Source organism: Passer domesticus, chromosome 25 (genome assembly GCF_036417665.1).
Source record: "Passer domesticus isolate bPasDom1 chromosome 25, bPasDom1.hap1, whole genome shotgun sequence".
Lineage (NCBI taxonomy): Eukaryota > Metazoa > Chordata > Aves > Passeriformes > Passeridae > Passer > Passer domesticus.
This window is the reverse complement of record NC_087498.1, coordinates 2,464,757-2,481,792: the sequence shown is the minus strand read 5'-3', so window position 1 is coordinate 2,481,792 and position 17,036 is coordinate 2,464,757. Positions and strand designations below refer to the sequence as shown.

At 45.2% G+C, this 17,036-nt stretch overlaps 1 protein-coding gene and 2 long non-coding RNA genes across 5 annotated transcripts in view; 2 read left to right on the top strand and 1 right to left on the bottom strand.

The window, feature by feature from the left end:
- Nucleotides 1-13,304, top strand: part of LOC135286168 (uncharacterized) — a 46,490-nt gene extending 33,186 nt beyond the window's left edge. For both annotated transcript variants that reach the window (XR_010350635.1, XR_010350634.1), the window contains exons 5-8: nt 1,220-1,279; nt 1,460-1,624; nt 9,136-9,228; nt 13,227-13,304. This is a non-coding gene — a long non-coding RNA (uncharacterized LOC135286168). The remainder of the gene's footprint in view (nt 1-1,219; nt 1,280-1,459; nt 1,625-9,135; nt 9,229-13,226) is intronic.
- Nucleotides 1-16,572, bottom strand: part of NGF (nerve growth factor) — a 31,679-nt gene extending 15,107 nt beyond the window's left edge. For both annotated transcript variants that reach the window (XM_064399177.1, XM_064399178.1), the window contains exon 1: nt 15,960-16,572. The gene's annotated coding sequence lies outside the window, so the exon portion shown is untranslated. The remainder of the gene's footprint in view (nt 1-15,959) is intronic.
- Nucleotides 5,901-8,960, top strand: LOC135286170 (uncharacterized). Its single transcript, XR_010350636.1, has 2 exons — nt 5,901-6,780; nt 8,693-8,960. It is a non-coding gene; the product is annotated as an uncharacterized LOC135286170 (long non-coding RNA).
- Nucleotides 16,573-17,036: the final 464 nt, after the last annotated feature.

Sequence of the window (17,036 nt, the reverse complement as noted above, 5' to 3'; positions counted from 1 at the left end):
AGCCTGCACATTTGAGAAGTATATTTCCATATTTTCTGGACAACTGAACATAAGCTTTGTGTACTGCTGTACATGAGGTGACCTCCAAGATTTGGGCAGATATTTGTCTGTCTGCTCATTTCAAAGCCTGAGTTTTTTCTGCAGATTGTAAAGATTTGGTAATGCTCAAACCCTTGTACTCCACCTGCCTTTCCCATTTGAAATGGAGTTCAAAACATTTTTTTTTTAGAATTCCTAAGCACTCCACTACAGAGGTGTGAAATACAGTGAGTTTTAAACTGAGCAGATGTAAATAAAAAGTGATATAGTAATATATTATAACAATAAAAATATATTAAGTAACAGTCTCAGTGTTAAATGTAAATTAAGCAAATACTTTAGTTGGGTGCAAAAAGAACTTTCAGCTTTGAAGTTTTTTTGCTACTCGCTGGTGGCTTAAAAATTTAGTTACCAAAGAGGTGGAAAAAAGGGTTTTCTTTCCCTGCACAGCAGGAACCTCTTAGATGTGGTGTAGTTCTGAAATGAGAGGGTAAAAACCTCCTAAGAAACAGGGTAGAGATTTCCACAAAAAATCTAGAAACACCACCAAATAAAACAAAGTCAACCACAGAAACACTGAGTTATCAGATTGCAGTGTCATCTTGTAATGTTCTCTGCAAGCACAAGTAGTTCTTGCAGGAGAAATAGGAGTCTCCTGTCAACCAGGGTCGTTTACCAAGAAAAACATGAGGTTTTTACAATTGCTTAGAGCTTTCAGATATTCCTTCTAAATATTCAGATATCCCTTCTAATGGCGTGGCCCATCTGAGCACCATCAGAAGAAGGAAACAAGCAAAGGGGGTTTCACCTTGCAGCTCCTGCACTGCAGACAACAATGCTGCATCATTTTCCATGAAGAGACAGGGCTGGTTTGTAAACTGTGCTGCTGCTGCTGGAATTTTTACCCCTGGGCTTTCATACTTTGTATGTGTGTGCTCAGCATTTACTGAGGATTAAAGCCTGCTTTCTGTGCAAGTGTGTTGACACCATGCAAAATGCTCCATACCTACATTTTCCCCCTGTATGTTTTTCTGAGCTCAGCCTGGGAGATCATCTTGATTACTTGGCAGCAGAGTAAAGCACTGCAAAGCACAAGTGTTCAGGATGTTTGGGAAACTGATCCTATTTCTTCACATGCTTTTATTTGCCTTATTGTCCTTATTTGTTCATTGTATTTTAGTGTCTGCGTGCCTCAAGTGGTAGAGAAACAAGAGTGGTTTTGCCAGTGTTTGTAATCCATGTGAGTACCAGCTCCTCTCTTTACCAAAACCCTTTTCTGCACCTTTCCTTATGGAGTGGATGGATTAAAAAGCAGCAGGAGAGTGAGACAGCCATCCCTAAAAATCTGTTCTCTGGCTCTCTCACTCCTGCCCCTGGTCATGCCTACGTGTTGACATCCTCTGTTTTGTTTCCTCTCCAGCTCCAAGCGCTGCTCCATGTGCTTTCTGCCTCCTTTATCTGCAAGGCTCCTGCCTTCCCCTGTCACACATTGAGTCCAGCTGCCTCAGAGCTGCTGCCCCACACAGTCTTCTCTGCAGCACACCTGGGACCTCTCCAGCATCTTGGCTTTCATCTGCTGTGCAAGGTATTTACTCCTTGCTCTGTGATTAACTCATTGCTGCATTAACTCACAATGCCAGACAACTCCTGGCAACTCTAAAGAGGAGAGGTAACAAAACAGGATGGATTCTGTACATCAGCAACAAAATATATATTCAGAGAAACTAATCCAAGTAGTGTTTCCTTGCACTGAGCAAGCACAGAGATTGATTTAGGTGTTACTTCATTCCTGTGCTCTGAGAATCTCAGCTCTCCTTCAGCTGCCACCCCAACTCCAAACCCGAGGCCAGGGAAGCACAGCCCAAACTTCAGCACTCTCAGCATCCCGAGAGTGTCAGGCAGCTGCTGCACAACAAATCTGCTCGTGCTCCCAGAGAGCAGAGGCAGTTTGAACTGGGGCCATCTTTCAGCTGGACCTTGTGGGCTGCTGGGCACAGACCCAGCCAGCAGTGGGGAGTAGGAGTTTTCCATCTTTGTATTATGTCAGAGTCTGAGGGGAGGCAGCTGCTGTGGATGTTTTAAGATAGGAGGTTTTTATTCCCTGCTCAGCCATTTAAGGTGAAATGAAATTTAAGGTGACATTTCAGTGTGGGGAGGGGTTTGTTTGTCTGGATCTTGAACCTCTGGATCCTGACAGCTCTGGGATATCCTCACCTCATACAAAGCTTGAAGGGTGTAACACACACAGAAGTGAATGATGCAGAAGTGAGTGATGCTCCCTTGCTGGGAGCCTGCAGCTGTCTCTGGAATAAATGTCTGAACATTTATTCAGCTCTCCTGGCCACACAGACCCTCTGTGCAAAAGGACAGCTCAACAGAAGAGTGTCTGTAAAGGAAAGATCAGATCCTGTCCTGTGCTGTGGGAATCCTTCAAGCAGAGAACAGAGAGCAAAGAAGTTTAAATGAAGTTCAGCAACCTTTGCTTAAGAACAGGAAACAGGGAGTTGGACTGACCTGGCAGTCTCAGCAGCTCTTATAAATCTGTGTTTGGCAACTCACTTGTGTGAGGAGGATTTGAAGGGTCTTTACATTTCTGGCATCATCTGGTGGTTGAAAGCATTTTTGCTTCAGTACAAATGATAATGGGAAAGATGCCTCTTTTTCCTTTAAACCGTGCCCTTGAGTGTTTCTGCCACATTTTCTAGAACTCTCTTTGGCCCTGCTCTGAGTCTGAGCAGCTCTGAATCCCTGAATTGCAACACAGTGCTATCACTGATAGCACTGGACATCTCTGGACTGCTCATCCTTCATCTTTCTGTGGGGCTCACTGACTTCCCTGTTATGTGGACTTGGAAATTGGGGAATTCCTATGAAAGTAAGCCAGGATTAGAAGATTACTGTTCCTCTGTTTACCAGCATATTATTTTCCTTACTACCTTTTATAATATTAGATATGAACCATTTTTTCCCCCATTTCCACAGTGAGAACAATCAGTGGATTGAATTTGGGAACTTTTGGACTGGGAGGACTAAACTGCTGTAATGAGTTTCCTCAACCTACATTCACCAAAACTCTTGCAGAAGCTGATTAAACAAAACTGTCTCTTAGTGCTGTGTCACAACCTTAGAGAAAACAGGGGGAAGGAGTGAGGGCAGGAGGGGCTTCTGAAAGCTGTGGAGTGGTACCTTCATATAGCAAGGAAAAGCTAAAACTTTACTAAACAGAACTAAAGATTTTGTAAATTAAAATGTCAAAGCTGCCCCTGGTAAGTGAAATACAGCCTGAAGTTCAAAGGATCATTAAGGCTGGGAAAAACCTGTAAGATCATCAACACAGCACTGTCATGTCCACCACTAAAGCATGTCTCCAAGCACCACATCTACATGTTTTTTGAACATTTCCAACCATTCCACTCCACCAGTGCCCTGGGCAGCCAGTGGCAATGCCTTCAGTGCAGAAATTTTCACTAATACCCAATCTTCCCTGGCCCAGCCTGAGGCTCTTCCCTCTCCTCCTGTCCCTGTTCCCTGGGAGCAGAGCCCGACCCCCCGGCTGTCCCCTCCTGTCAGAGTTGTGCAGAGCCACAAGGTCCCTCCTGAGCCTCCTTTTCTCCAGGCTGAGCCCCTTCCCAGCTCCCTCAGCCCCTCCTGGTGCTCCAGACCCTTCCCCAGCTCCGTTCCCTTCCCTGGATGCTCCACTCAGATCATCCAGTTTAATAAGGAAAAATGAGCGTGTGCTGCTGACAGGACAAGGTGTGGGGAGCCTTTGGCTGGCAGGGACACCTTCCACTGTCCCAGGCTGCTCCCAGCCCCATCCAGCCTGGCCTTGGGCACTGCCAGGGATCCAGGGGCAGCCCCAGCTGCTCTGGGCACCCTGTGCCAGGGCCTGCCCACCCTCACAGGGAACAATTCCTACCCAAAATCCCATCCAGCCCTGCCCTCTGGCAGTGGGAGCCATTCCCCTTGTCCTGGCACTCCAGGCTGTCCAAAGTCTCTCTCAGAGCCCTTTAGGCACTGGAAGGGGCTCTCAGATGTCCCTGGAACCTTCTCGTTTCCAGGCTGGGCACTCTCAGCTCTCCCAACCTTTCCTTAGAGGAGATGAAGTTGATTCCAGTACAAAATGGAGCCAGGGTGGATAAAAAGTCATGGCCTGCATGGAAGAGAGCTATCTTTGTGCAAGCTTTGATGTTAAAAAATAGTAACTTGAACTCACAGATGTACTGATTACCCTGCTAAAAGAAGACGTGGAATCTCTTCTCAGAATTACAGCATTTTAATTAGAAGAATGTGAGCAAAGCCTTAATCTTGTTAGTAGGGATAGATACGGATGAGGCAGAAACAAAATCCACAGCAACACAGTCCAAACACAAAAAGCTGTCTTGGAGGTTGGTAACAGCACCAGACCTGCTCCCTGCCACTGCTTTTCCTGCAAGACTAAGCTTGACACTGACTAAGTTGGAAGAAATTGCTCTTCTGCTTTGTAGCACTGAGCTACATCACACACAGCTGTGTGAAAAAATAGCTAAAATGTGGGAAAGGTGCTTCAGATTTACAAACCAAATCCACAGATTCTTGATTACTCTCTTTAAAGTTCTTTTGAGCCCTTCTAAATTCTTGTGACATTCAAGGATCAATAAGAACCTCATCTGTAGCTGATTCTGACAGATGTTAATCTTTGCCTTGGCTTTGCAGTCTGCTTGAAATAGTACTTGTTCCTTCATGTCAGGCCTCTGGCAATGCTTACAGAGCCAGGATTACAGTCTCCAGTCAATCCCATTTGTACTGTCATTAACTTTCTAAACTGTTCCCCATAGCTGGCAACCTTTCCATGCTTGGAGATCTACTTAGTGGGAAGCTGGGAGAGTGATGGGTTTTGCCTGTCTGGAATAATTGTGCCTTTAATTGAGATTTGTTTAATTTTGTCATTAAGTCCATTTACATTGTAGGCATTTCATGACCATGATTACACACTGTGACTGTACCCTGGCTGTGTTTTGTGCCATTTACCTATTAAAGAAAGAGAGAAAAGCTCTGTGTTTACTTAAGATTTTTACAAGTAGCCTTTGTTTTTTTCTTCCATTAACTTATTTAATAATTAATTTAATTTTTGGATTGGAAAAAATTGCTCATCTGCAGATTCTGTGCTGTGTTTCTAAGGAAATTATTAGATTTGTTTGGCAAAATGCAGGTGAGGATTCAGTACCTGCTTGTCTGGAAGGAATTGTCAAACCCATAAACATGGGAATTATGGTTGATTCCAAATTAGGGACAAATCTTGATCAGAAAGCAACGGGAATGGGGACATTTCCCCTGCAAACAAGGACTTTATGTGAACAGAAATGCCTGGGTGCAGCACTGCTGTGTGTGTCCCTCAGTGCCAAAGGTGTGGGAGGGCTTGGAGCAGCCTGGTCCAGTGAAAAGTGACCCTGCCCATGGCAGGGGTGGAATGAGAGGTGCTTGAAGGTCCCTTCCAGCTCAGACCAGTCTGGGATCTGTAATTCCGTGATTCTCTGACAGGTCAGGTGCTGGTTTTTGGTTTTTTTCATCCAGGACTCCAACAGTCAGGGGTGCAGGTGACTTTGCTTCTCCCAGAATGTGAGTCAGGGGTGAGCAAAGCTGAGTTACAACACGAGCTCGATAGTGATCACTCCAGCAGCTGGGGAAGCCAAAGCCTTGCTTCTTAATAGGAGAAAAGAAAGCTGATTAATCAGCTGAGTCATCCTGCTCTCCTCAGTGCTGGTATGAGTGGCATTCCCTATGGATCAGCCTATTCCGAGGGAAAAGCCAAACCATAATCAAGGCTAATTGACTGAGCGCAATCAAATGTTTCAAAATACCACCCATGAGTCTGACATCAAACAAAAAGCAGGGATATTCCCAGTCAGACAGTTAATTGCTTCCTGAAAACCTTTTCTGTGCAATTATTTGAAGATTTCACCACTGCTCCCTTTTATTTCCATTCCCTAGGCTTACAGCAGGTCCCAGTGCAATGTACAGATTAACAAACTGGAACAAGACACTTGCACTCTCACATTTCTTCCTTCTGAATGATGCTGCAGTGCTGCCTTGTCTCTGAGACAGAAAATTTGCAGCCTCCAGGAGTTAAAACAACTTTTTAGAAGGTTTTAGAAGCAAAAATAATACCAACTTCTTGCAGCTGTTAGTGCTAGCACCAAAAATTGCAGTATTTTAGAGTAAAGCCACTAGGCTCTTTAGTCATTCTGTTTAGAGAATTAATCCCAAAAGGATATTTCTATGGGTTTTATTTCTTACATCCAGCAGAAACTGTTTCAAAGAGGAGCTGAAATGTCAAGACTTTTTACAAGAGTTTGTCCAGTGGAAAATAACGGTGGAGTTTAAACATTTGTCTGGTTCCTGATGTGCCCCAGGTTGTGTGCAGTGATGAAAGATCAGCAGCACATCTGTAAATGAATCATCATTTTCCCTGCACGCCCATGGTTGCACAATTTTATCAACTGCTTGCTTTGATGAATATTTGATGTTTGTCATGTGTAGCTATCCCATCCCATTGTAATATCAGAAATTCCAAGCACAATTAACAGCTGAATTTGATGTCACAGTTAAGGAGGCACAGTCCTCCTGTGACCCAGGGTAGGGGCACACAGGGTGAGCCAGCAGTGGCAGCAGGACTGCAGTCACCACATCTGGCTGCAGACCCTGCAGCTGGATTGGGCACTCCCTCACCTGGCTGGGTGTGCAGAGCAGGTGGCAGGACCTCAGGTGGGGCCCAGCATTAGGTAAAGAATCAGTGTGGAATCCTGCTTTGGTTGGAAGGGACCTTAAAGCCCATTCTGCTCCAACCCTGACACTTCCCACTGTCCCAGGCTGCCCAAACCCCATCCAGCCTGGCCTTGGGCACTGCCAGGGATCCAGGGGCAGCCCCAGCTCTCTGGGAAATCCATCCCAGCCCCTCCCCACCCTCACAGGGCAGAATTCCTAATTCCCAATATCCCACCTAAACCTTTCAACCTTTCTGTCCAGGCCAGTGTTTGGGATTCACAAGGAATCTGGGAATGCTGAGTCCAGAGTTTCTGAAGTGCTGCTCTAATTTCTGGGATCTCTGGGAAAGTCCTGCTGGGACCCCCAGCCCTGGGGTGTGGGTTTGGCCTTTGCTGTGGGGCATTGGTCACAACAGGGGCTGCAGAATGATTTAATGGGTGTGGTGGTGTTCAGGCAAAGCTTGGGCTTGATGATCTTGGAGGTCTTTTCCAACCTTAATGATTCTGTAATAAGTTCCATGATCTTTTCCCCCACATAATCGTGATTCTGGTTTGGATTTCACTTAAAAATCCATCACTCTTCTGCAGCAGGACATGAACACAGGTGCCACAGCCTTCACACCTTCTGTAGCTCCACAAAACACATCCAGAAAACTCCCAAATCTGAATTTCCATAGGGGTTGTGCCAACATTAATTAGCACAAATAACCTGATATGTTCGAAATTAGCTGTCATTATAACACTTAACCCCATGTGTAATCAAGCATTTTCCTTGTCTGGATATTTGCTGTGCACCTTGTATTTATTACAGTGTTATTTGTTAATGCTTTTGTGTGGTGAATTGGTTGTCAGGAAGAATCATTGTGGTTACAAAGAAGCAGTTTTATTGTGAACTGGAAGGAAGAGAATATGGATGAGGATGGAGTGGGAGGAGACAGAAGATGACATTTGTAGCCAGATGTGATTTGTAGCATGAAAATATTAAATGCTGTTGAAAAGTGGGACTCCACAGATTATTGACATAATTGTGGCAATAGGAATAACTTTCTTTTGTATTTGCCTATTTTTGCTACAATTTTCATCAGATGATGAATACATGACAATTCTACATTGTCTAACACAAAAAAATGGCTTTTTATTCTATTTTTTAAAATAACATATGTCTAGCAGATTTCTAACTGAACCATTTTTAAAAAGAAGCCTATTGTGACTGAATTTTGCATCTTTCAACTTTTCTCTGGGGTTTCTTTGCATTAGTATTAGGTTCAAAGCAATAATCAAGGTCTAAGCCTTACAAGATCATTTTTTGCCTGCTTAAAATGAAAACCAGAGGGGAGTTTTGCTGATTAGGTGTGTACTTCATTTCTGTGCACAATGCCAGAGTTTAAATACATGTCACTTGGAAATGAGCTTTTGAAAATTCAAAGGCAGAGAGATGAACGTTAAATCTAAACTTTAAACCTCACATCAGTTTTCCTGTGGCACTGGAGATGTGTTATTTTCACAGAAAGTATTTCCTTTTGCTTTCAAGTGATGGCACAAGCAAGTGCTGAAGACTGAATTCAAATTACTCAAATTCTTTGTAGAATTTGGAATCCTGAACAAAGGGGAGACATTCTGCAGGTCATTAAATGGTTTTCTAATTTCTTTGCTTTCAAAGTGGAAGGAAGAAATGAGAAGGAAAGGGCCACACATTTTTCTCTCTCAGAACACACAGAGAAAAGAAATGGTCCCTAGAACAGCCCTGCCCAGCACCAGGAACGTGCACCCAGGCAGAGCTCAGGGATCAAACTCCCTCTGATGCTTTGGATTCTGGATGCTTTGCCAAACCCAGAAACTCACTCTTTTGGCACAGATAAAGTGTCCTGGAATGTGAGGCTGAGCAGTGACCCTTTGCACTCTCCTCTTTACAGCTTGTGCCTGAGAAAATGATGAGAGGAAGGTTTGGCAGGAGGGACTGGGGCAGGGAGTGTTTGGATCCAGGCAGAATGAAAACGTGGATGTTGGATGTTCAGATAACACCAGTCATGGGATTCCAGGATGGTTTGGGCTGGAAGGGACCTTAAAGCTCATCCCTGCCACGGGCAGGGACACCTTCCACTGGACCAGGTTGCTCCCCAGTAATGAGAGAAGGGATGGAAAAGATTTTTTACATGGAAAATAAACCCACACCTCACTTCAGTGGCTTGTTCTGTGCTGATTTGTTTTTCCTGACACACTTCATGTACTTTCTCCTCACAGGTAAGAAATGCAGTTGCTGTGATCAGTTACTGATTTCCCTCAGTTTTGCTGAGGGAAATGGAGAAAATTGCTAACACTGAGCAGAAACAAGAATAATCAACTTATTCCTTTTTAGAGAGAGCCCTTAATGTCCTCTCAGTACAGGAGAATGATGAGGTGAAGGGCTCGTTGTGCCTGGCAGGGGCAAACAGAAGACTCTAAGAGCAAGGTGAGCAAAATCTCAATTATTCACATAAACAAATTGTATGGCTCTGGGAATGCACCCACCTCAAACCCCTTTTGGGGCAGAGAGTATCCCAAAAGGCTCATGGAATAATGGGCAGGAAATGATGCATTGGGAAAATGCAGGCTGTGTCATCCACCACAGGGCAAAGCTCTTTGTGAACAAGCACAGGTCTTTTCTCATACCTGACTCATCCAGCACACAGTCGTCAAAGAAAAAGAATAAAAGCTATGTTTCAAAATAGAAAAACATATATTCTGTGAGCCAGAGCTCTTAAATGTATCATAATCAAAGTATTACGTAGCAATGAGGTGCTTGGCAAATCCCCATCACAAAATTTTCTGAAGAACTCTTTTATTTTTTTAAAAGGGCCTGGATCACATATGGTTGTGTCAGGAACAAATTAAAACAGTCAAAGCGAAGCAGTGAACCAGACCAGTAAAAAATCTGTGTCAGCTTTCTACTTATACAACAGGGGCAAATGCAAAGTGATTAAGAACTGGAAAAAATGAAAATAGTAGTTTTTCACCTTGCAAAGCCATACTTGGCAAATGGAAAGTTATCAAACACATAATCTGCTTCCCAGCTGTATTTACACTGGGCTAATTTACTCATTGGAGGTCAGAACTGTCAGAATCAGTGTAATCTTTATAAATTTACTGGGCAGTTAACAAGTTAATGAAGGCAATTTTCACTGCATCCTCTTTAAGGCAGCGACATTTCTCACAAATATGGCAGTTCAAAAGAAATGACCAGCCCTGAGTTACAAACCAGATTCATTTTATCCATTAGTCATTAATTTAATTCATTCCTTTGATTTTATTCTTGGAGGAGCTTCATGTTTGCATAACATAAATGGTCATTATGGTTTCGTGGTGTTTGTCAAAGGTTGGACCTGCTGACCTTGGAGGTCTTTCCCAACCTTAATGATTCCATGATTCTATGATTTTGTCAATAATACGTCAACCAAGGCCCAAAAAAACCCCCAAAAACCAAAGAACTGGTTTTACCTCCTGGTTGTTTTCAGCCTGTCTGTTGTGCTTGAATCCCAGTTAGGATTTTGATTCCTAGCAAGTCAGTGGGAGCAGAATCTGAACTTTTATTGGCACATTGTTATGGACCCCATGGGGACAGGAAATTGGATTTTGGAGCCAGGAAGATAAATGAAAGATTTTTTGAACCAGTTCATGGTCTGTGATGATGTTCAGTTTTAGAAAACCCCCAAATAAAAGTAGTCTTGAACTACCTCAGGTGGTCTGGTCAGTGCAGGTTTGATTTCTGTCACACTGAGGGGGGATTGTGTCAGGGATTGGTTGGAAAGTCCAGGCCAGGGAGCTCCTCCCCTGGTGCATTGTCACCATCTGCCTTGGTGCATTGTCACCATCTCTCTTGGTGCATTGTCACCACCCTTGGTGCATTGTCACCATCTCCCCTGGTGCATTGTCACCATCTCTCTTGGTGCATTGTCACCATCTCCCTTGGTGCATTGTCACCATCTCCCTTGGTGCATTGTCACCACCTCCCTTGGTGCATTGTCACCACCTCCCCTGGTGCATTGTCACCATCTCTCTTGGTGCATTGTCACCATCTGCCTTGGTACATTGTCACCATCTCCCTTGGTCCATTGTCACCACCTCCCTTGGTGCATTGTCACCATCTGCCTTGGTGCATTGTCAGCACCTCTGTTTCCTCCTGGAAATGCCACAGTGAAATGTGGGAGTCATGTCCATGAGAGAGGACAAGGAGGAATGGCTTTGCACTGAGAGAGGGCAGGGTTAGATGGATACTGGGGACAAATTCCTCCCTGTGAGGGTGGGCAGGCCTTGGCACAGGGTGCCCAGAGCAGCTGGGGCTGCCCCTGGATCTCTGGCAGTGCCCAAGGCCAGGTTGGGCAGGGCTGGAGCACTCTGGGACAGTGGAAGGTGTCCCTGCCATGGCAGGGGTGTGATGGGGTGAATTCCCTTCTCACCCAAACCATCCTGGGGTTTTGTGTGACAAAACAGATCCCAGCCACAGACAGTGTGTGACTGCTACATCCTGATTTGGGTCATCTGGTGGTGTCAAACATTGCCACAGAATCTCAAAGCATTTTTGGAAACGCAGGAGCCTGGGGGAATAAAGGAGAAAGGTGATAAACAGCTGCCTCCAAGATAAGGAAAAGTTAGAGGTGTTTCATTCAGTGAGCAGTGGCCTGGGGCAGCTCAAAGGATGGCAGAAAAGCCATCAGATGTTATTTCAAACTACCTGCTGCAGTCATTTGAATTTAGATATTATGGCAGAGCCTCCTTGGTGTATTTATGATTTCTCCTTGCACTGGGCAACTTTCAGCTGTGTGCAGGCTCCAAGTACTGAGCAGCACTTTGCTGATTTTCTCCTGCTGTCCAGCCCTGGTGTGATCTCAGTGTCTCTCCCAGGAGCTGTTCTGACTCTGGGCTGCTGGAGCCAGCTCTGGATGTCCTTGGTGACTCCCCAGCTCTCTGCCAAGGCACTCAGGTTCTTGGCATCCAGGATTCACTGCTGGCAGTGCCATTCTCTGCTGCATTTCTCAGGGTGATGCAGTTCTCAGAGTGAAAGGTTGTTGTCAGTGTAATTAACGAGGCATTGCCCTGCTACTTTTTACTTGAGATTTATTTGTGCATAATTATTTTTAGTGGAAGCTGTTAGAAAAGGCCTGAGTTCAGTAAAATTTTTCAAATAAGATGCCAGCTCCATATAAAGACCACACTGAGATGAGATAAAAATGGTATTTCCCCATTTCAGTGAACTTCACAAGATGCCCCAGAACTCACAGGCCCTTCTGCACCATCTCAGACACTGATTTGCCTGAGGAGCTGTAAATATCATCTCTGATGTTTTTCTGGACTGGTAACATCCATGAACACTGGCCTAACCTAATCCTTGAGCAAACACCAAAATGAGGGATGCTATTTTGCCTTCTGCCATTTTTCACCAATGAACTGGCAACCCACAGTAAATATTACACAGTCACCTTTTTTTGGGGTGGGGTAGGTGGAGTATTTGACAGCTGATGCACCAAGGAGAAGGAATTAGAGCAGCAGGTCAGGAATTCTGCCTCCTGCAGCCCCTGGGGAGTGGGGGACACGTGGGAGCATCTCCTTGGGCTGCTCTCCCACCCAGAGAGGTTCTGGAAGCACAGACTGATGGAGCCACAGCTTTGCTCCCAGTGTGCCTGACTGCTCCCTGACCCCTGTGACCTGCAGTATCCCTGGGGAGGAATTCCAGAGCTTCCTTAGGCCCAGAGAGAGGAACACCTTGTTTTGTTGGCCTTGACTTTGCCACCTGGCAGTTTTATTTCCTGCTCCTCGATTTTTGACAACAGCCATTTCCTCTCTACATCTTAAGGACAACTGTGACTATAAATATCTCCCTCACACCCCTGCTCAGCCATCTCCTTTCCAGACTTAGAAATCATAATCTCTGTAGTTTCTCTAAATACAGAAAATGTTCCAGACTTTCATCATCCTGCACCTTTTCTTGTTTTTCTTTATCCTTTTATCCTTGTAACCAGTGACCAGAGCTACCAGCAGTGTCCAGGATTTGGGGATGGGATGGGTTTATATTGAGGGTCTGAAATCTTTCCCCCAAATTCCTTTAGTGTTAGTGGCCCTGGGCAGACAAGAGTGCACATAACTCACAGTGATTGATGCTGTGATCTCTTGGCAACAGCAAAAATGAGCTTGCTTTGCTTGACCACATAATTTTTGTGAATAAATTCACATCCACACACACACACAAATATTTAATGAATTCTGTGGGGCTGCACAAAGGGCATTGTGGGGAGAGAAAAAGCCACAACACATCCCACAGGACATCTGTCTCTGGCCTTTGGTTGGAGAAATGTTCTCAAATGCTTTGGCCTCTGTGACCCTGCCCAGGTCAGACCCAGCACAGGGAGAATTTCCTCCTGGCCAGGGCAGGAATGCAGTTGTAGGAGCGTTGTGCATGGCCTTTTGCTCCCACAGGATCCTGGAATCATTAAGGCTGGAGAAGACCTCTAAGAAGACTGAATCCACACAGCACCACCAGCTCAGCACTGAGTGAGTCCCGAGTGCCACACCTGGGCATTTCTGAGCACTTTGGGTGTCTGGTGACTCCAGCACTGCCCTCAGCAGCCTGTCCCAGTATCTGGCAATATCCCAATATCTGGCAACCCTCTCAGGGCAGAAATTTTCCATAATATCCAACCTGACCCTCCCCTGGCACAACCTGGGGCCAATTCTTGTCCTGTCCCTGTTCCCTGGAGCACAGCCTGATCCCCCCTGGCTGTCCCCTCCTGTCAGGAGTTGTGCAGAGCCACAAATTCCCCCTGAGCCTCCTTTTCTCCAGGCTGAGCCCCTTCCCAGCTCCCTCAGCCCCTCCTGGAGCTCCAGCCCCTTCTCCATCCCCGCTGCCCTGGGACAAGTTTATTTCTTTCTTTCTTTCCACGAGATAAATTCAGTGAGAAGAGGTGTTGCCCCTTTCTCAGGGAATAGAATGAGATTTAATGAATGTTTCGGTGTAACAAATCCTGAGCCCGAGCAGCTGCCGGCAGAGGTCAGCGTTGCTGTAGCTGGGCTGGAAGGGGTTGAGTTTCCCCAGCTTTTATTGGCCCCACATTTGGGATTGACAAACATTTCTAACCCCACCAATCCAGCGCTCACTGTTGCAGCACTGAATCTTTTGGAATGAAACCATGGCTTTTAGTAACCCTTTATCTTTTTTTTTTCTTTATCAGTAGTTTGTTTGTAAAATGTAGATGGAAAAAAAAATCAAAGATTTCTGTTATCTTCTTAAAATTACCAGTATTTTTCCACGTACCTTTAAATCAGTAATGCTAATTAGTATGTATTCAATATTCTGTTAGTCCTAAAAGCATTTTTTTAAGGAAACAGAAAACCAATTAATAGAATCTGTGCTTAAAGGAACATTTATGTGGCCAAAGCCATAGAGCAGTAGGGGAATTTATGGGCTTTATTCTATTGATAGAAACAATCTAGTTTTTAATGTGTTCTATTTGACTCTTTTTCTAGACATCCCATTAAATAAAGACATTTTACACTTGAAAATGCTAATCTGAATACATATTTTAGGTCTTTTTCTAAACTAGTTTTTAAATTACTATCCTGTGGTTATTTCATAGGCTGCTCAGTTATCCTATGAAGTAATTGTTTATTTAGCATATGGGTTGAAATGATGCTTGTGCTCATTCTAGCTCCCCACTGAACTTAAATGAAGACATCTAAAAATATAATTTCAGACTTTGGTGGGGAAAAGAGGCACTGCTCAGCTATGAGGATGAGGAAATACAGCCACAGTTACTTTCTTTGCCACCTTGTTGGGAGGGCCAGATCCCTCCAGGGTGAGTGGCTGGGATTGATCAAGCTGTGAAATCACTGGGTCTGCACAGATGTGTCAGGGGGCTCCTCTCCAGACCTCGCTGAGATTTGTTTGAAAATGATTCATATCTGTGATTATGAATACATTCTAAGGCCGAGTCCTTCTTATCATACTTGAGAACTCTCCAATATTTTTGATTCGTCGTTCAAATCCCTTCGTTCCATCCCTCTAACCTCTTGGGAAGTGCAGAAAATGTTGTAACCCTCTGAATTTCAGACAAAACTGCCTGAAATGGCACTTGGCAGGGGGATTTTAAAAGCCTATTTTCCACAATATCTGAACCAGCTCAGAAGTGCCACAAGCAGGAACGTACAGACAAGTCAGCTCCCTCTCTATCTGACTGCAGATAATTGTTACATTTTAGTTTGTCTTAGCAAAAAAGTGCCCCAAAAACTTTATTGTGATACTCTAATGCATGAAAACATCCATAAATTATCTGTCTAACAGCCACAATGCAACTTCCAAGTTGTGACAACTTGGAAAACCAGCCTGACAAGCACGCTCACTTTTGGTGTTTTTCTAAAACTTCTTGAGCTTTATAAGGAGAATTTAAATTGAAGAAAGAACCGAAGCACAAACACTTTTTGTTCTCGGCACACAAATTCCTTCTGTCTCCCTGCCTGGGGTCCCTGTTTTTATCTGTGAGCAGTGTCTCAGCTAAAACAGTGTTATCACCAGCTATAAATCAATAAACATTGTCAGCTCCATCCTGTCACTACACACAGGCAGCAGGGAGGTCGTGAGCTTTTCCAAGTGGACATCCCAGAGGATACACGGTCTCTGGTGAAGCACTGCTCTGTCTGCAGCTAAAAGGATCCTGCCTTGGGCCAGTCATGCTTTGATTTAGCAGAATTCCTATTTATTAGTAAAGAAAGAAAGGAGTTTTTATCTAGACTAGAATTATCACGGGGCAGAGAAAAAAGGAAATAAGAAAGCCTCAATATTCAGAACAAAGCCAGGAAAGAATTTTCATATAGGTGCAACTGCTGTAGAATGCAAATAAAACTAAGTTCCCATATACCTGGATAAAAATCCTAAGAACACTTGCATTTCCCTGAGATTAAGCTGCTCTCCCTAAAGACGCTTTCCGAGCTCTCAGCTCACCCGCAGCTGCCCCACCAACACCTTCCAGATGTGCGCGCGGCCGAACCTGCTTTTTGCAGATGCGATTTTCGCTTCCGCGCCGAACCACGCCGTGCTGGCTGCACAGACATCCCATCCCACCTTATCCCATCCCACCGTATCCCATTCCACATTATCCCACATTATCCCACCGCATCCCGCCGCATCCCGCCGCATCCCGCCCCGCTCTGTCTCACCTGGGAGCCGCAGCGCTGCTCGCCGCGGGCTCGCCGCTGCCCCAGCGTGTCCAGGCTGCTGTGGCACCCCCGTGCTCGGCCGCTGTGGCCAGCCCGCAGAGCCATTCACATCGCCGCTGCCGTGGCAGCCTCATCCAGCGCTCGGGGCTCCGCCGCGGCTCCCGGCGAGCCGGCTCCCGCTGGGTCCCGGCGCTCTGGACGTGTGGGAGCTGCACGGGCTCGCAGGAATTCGGCGCTTGGCTGGCTGCCGAGCGCAGGCAGGGATGCGCAGATGTGCAGTGAAAGTTTCAGAGGCCGGCTGCTCGTGTGAGAGCGCTCGCACAACGCCCCGAGAAGGCTCCGGCGGCTGAATCCCGCTGCGAGGGGCGTCTGTCCCCTGCCTTTCCTCTCTGCATCCTAATCCTTGCCCGCGATTTAAAGATGAGGGCTCCCCGAGGGAAACTCCCAGCTCCCTGCTGAATGGGTCCTTGGGAAAATCATCTCCAGAGCTTTGCTGGGCTCAGGAGTGGCAAACAAACCTGTAGGAGCGCCAATGGTTAAGTGGGGAAGGAGTGGACTGGTACAAAAACCGTGCAGTCCCCATTATCAGCTGGCTCTAACTGGGGTCAGCCAAGCGCTGGTTCAGAGTAGCAAAGAAATATTTGACCCTGACTTGAGGCAGAGGAAAAGATTATATAAGAATCCTTCCAACTGAAATATTCTGTGTTTAACACGCTTACCTTCAGCAACAAAGAGATGTGGAAATGTTTTCCAGCGTGTTTGAGGAGAGGGATTAAGTAGTTTACAAGGGAACAGCAGTGGGATTTAGGCAATAGTAAATACAGGAAAGAAACGTAAAAAATTAGAACTTTGTAAAATATATATATAAAAGGCAATTTGGCTAAAAACTGTACTCTCAAAAAAAGTTGGCAGCTCCGTTGAGGATTATGAAGCAGCCCCTTAGAATTTCATAGTTCTTGTTCTGGCACAGTGGAACCTTTGTGATTACACAGACCCAAGGAAAAAAAAATTAAAAGCAGATCACTGCATTTTATCTAAGTTGAAGTAATCAAACACTTTTTGATTCCATCCAGGAGA